The sequence below is a fragment of the Stegastes partitus genome, unplaced genomic scaffold (assembly GCF_000690725.1).
Source record: "Stegastes partitus isolate 25-593 unplaced genomic scaffold, Stegastes_partitus-1.0.2 Scaffold248, whole genome shotgun sequence".
NCBI lineage: Eukaryota > Metazoa > Chordata > Actinopteri > Pomacentridae > Stegastes > Stegastes partitus.
Window position 1 is genome coordinate 352336 of NW_007577979.1, and position 3346 is coordinate 355681.

The window sequence follows — 3346 nt, forward strand, 5'->3', positions numbered from 1 at the left end:
CCTTTCTGGTCACTCAAGGACACCTTACAAAAGATAAAAGAAACAACAATAAATAAAATACACAATAATACAGTGTACAACAATAAAAAAATTCATCAGACAGTGCAATTGTCACAGCAGGGAATAAGCAATTTTAAACAGGTGTGTTTTGAGTTGGGATTTGAAATGAGAGAGTGAGTCAATGTTTCCGAGAGAGGGTTGTAGTGAGTTCCAGTTCCATGGTGGTGAGACGGGCGGAGGGGACAGACAGGTGTAGGGAGGAAGATGATCTGAGGGAGCGGGAGGGAATGGAAACATGGAGGAGGTTAGACAGATATGGGGGGGCGAGGTTGTGAATTGCCTTGAAGGTTAACAGGAGGATTTTGTGCAGAACTGAACCTGAATCCTCAGTGTTACAGGTTCCCTGTGCTGTGTTTCCATTAAGCATGCTTAAACTGGTCTTTCTGTAATCCCTCACTCCCCTTGTTACGTCTCAGACCCTGGGTTGGCAGTTGATTCATTGTAATACGAAGCGCTGGTGGTGGCATCACATACTGAACCTTAGTTTTAATAAAAGAACAACAGCGGAATAGAGGTTTTGTTGACTGGTATGAGGGAGAGAGCAGGTGAAATCAGGGTGCAGGAAATGACTGAAGGAGCAGTGGGGTAGCAAGACCAGTAGGTATGTAAAATGGACAATGGGGAAACACTTTAAAGGCTGTGTCATTTAAAGACTGGGCTCACCTGCAACTCCAACCTTGCAAATCTTAGAGAGCTACGCCTAAATGTCAATTTTGCAGCTTCAACACTTGCTAACAGTGAGGATCTGCAATATTGTTACATGCTTCCATGCACCCTGCTTCTTGCTGATCGGCCTGATTTTTTTCTCACTCTGTCTGCCTCCTTCCCAACAGGTGTGACTGCTCAGTAATTTGAGTACCTGTGAAGAGGGGGAGGGGACTGCAGCTCACTCTCTCTCCTCATTCCAGTCTGGCAGGAGCTTCTGCAGTAGCAGTGAATTTGGTAGTGGCTGTGTTTGACCTTATGTAGGTACTTTCAGTTTTTCTCCTTTTTCTTTTCCTGGTGGGTAGAGTAGTTTAGTTTTTACGGCTTTAGTTCCATTGTTGAAGATTTTGTATGTTTGTTAGGGTAGAGGGGAGAACCCTGTTCCGCTGGCCCCATGTGGGCTAGACAGTGGTGGCTCTTTTTCTTTTGTTCTTTTTGGCTGGCCCACCAGTATTTAGTTTGTTTGGGAGGGGGGTTTGTTTAGCTAATGTTTTTGTAGGTTCTCTGTCTTTAAATTGGTCACATTTCCTGTCTACCTTTATCAAAATTAAAAAATGTGTTTTCTTTGCAGTTCATGACCTATTTAACTGTGTTGCTGGTATGAGCTAATTTAGGGGATCGTAACAAATATTTATTTGATGACACATATATTAGATCTTTTTAAGGTTGTCATTTCGAGTATACATTAGCCAGTGCTAATAGAGATGGAGATTACTGACTAAGTCATTTACCTTTCCATGCTGTTGAACAAGAATTCCATCTATTATCTATACACTGCTTAATCCTCACTAAGGTCATAGGGGGCTGGAGTCTATCCCAGCTGACTCATGGCAAAGGCAGGGGAGACCCTGGAAAGGTCGCCAGTCTATCACAGGGCTACACGGAGAGACAAACAACCAAGCACACTCACATTCACACCTACAAACAATTTAGAATCCCCAATTAACTTCAGCATGTTTTTGGATTGTGGGAGAAAGCCGGAGAACCCGGAGAGAACCCACACTGCACATCGGAGGAGCAGCTACGTAAGTGGTCTCCAGCTTCAGGCATCTGGGCGTGCTCCAGCGAAGACCTCATCTGGAGCTGCAACACTTCTTGCCTGGTCAGGAAGGCCCACCAGTGCCTCTATTTCCTCAGGAGCCTGAGGCACGCTGGACTTGGGAGCTCAGTCCTGACCCGCTTCTACAGATGTGTGATAGAGAACGTCCTGCTTGTGCATCAGTGTGTTGCATAGCAGCTGCTTGGCTGCAGAGCCATCGTCTCTGCAGAGGGTGGTGAAGGCTGCAGAGGATTGTGGGGAGCAGCTTACCCACTATACACAGACATTTATATCAGCAGATGCAGAAAAAGGGCCATCTGCAATATGAAGGACTCCACCCATCCTGTACACTCACTCTTAAACCCTCTCTCCTCAGGCGGGAGGCTGCAGACTGAGAAACTGATTACATTTTTCAAAATAACTAAGTTGCTAAGATTCCAGACATTCATCTGTTATAATAATTGCTGATTCTATAGGTAATAGTAATCTACTTACTATATAGCACAACTATAGACTCCACTGGTACCACTGCTACTGCTGCACTTTTCTTTTTTACACCAACAAACACATTCCACTATGTGCAATAACCATTACTACCTCATCTTTGTGTATATAGTCTTCTTTCAAAAAAAAAAAAAACATCTTCTGTATATGATGTTTTTTTCTCTTGCAATATTTGCACTGTGTGTTTTCTGTTTCTGTCCTACAATTTGCACTGGGTGTTCCCAATTATTCTTGCACTGACTGTACACTTTTTTTTTTGGAGCTGTTGTAACGGTGAACTTTCCCCACTGTGGGATCAAAAAGTTATCTTTATCTTTCAATTAGAGTTGCAATCAATGCAGTTTTAACAAATCACACAAGACAAACTTTGCGTGTCAACATTCTTCATGCCATAGGAAAAAATATTTAATTCAACATGTTGAAATAATGATAGGCCTACAGTAGTAGCCCTATCACTATCCAATTGAAAAAGGAAATAAAAAGGGCATCACTGGTGAACAATTCTGTTCTACAAAGCTTCAGCTACTGCAGGATCATTTTGCTTTGAGTATTTGATATAATGTGCACCATCACCAGAAGGCCATAGCTGGAGTATCCATGAGAATCAACTCTCCATCAATTGGATGACTAATGATCCTGCTCCTAGAGAGGTGCTGAAGCTTATTAGCTGGAAGTATAAAACCGGAGAATGTGCTACAAAACGGTATTCCTGTAAATCTACAAACCTGAATTGTACAGAGTTGTGTGGGTGAAAGAACTGTCAGAATGATTCCAGAACAGCTAGCCAAGAGGACATTCCTGATGATAGTGATGACAGTAATTTCCCAGACTGGGATAAATAAAATATTTTTCTATTCTTCTATTCTATTCTATTCTAATGCTGATTATTCAGTTTAGATTTAAAGAAATCGACACAGTAAGAGAATATAAATTGGATATCTCTTTCTTTTTTGACTGACCGATTGACATTGTGACCAAAGTAAATTAACTGTAGCACCCCCTGAAATTTAGCTGTAACATGTGTAATTTATCAAGAAC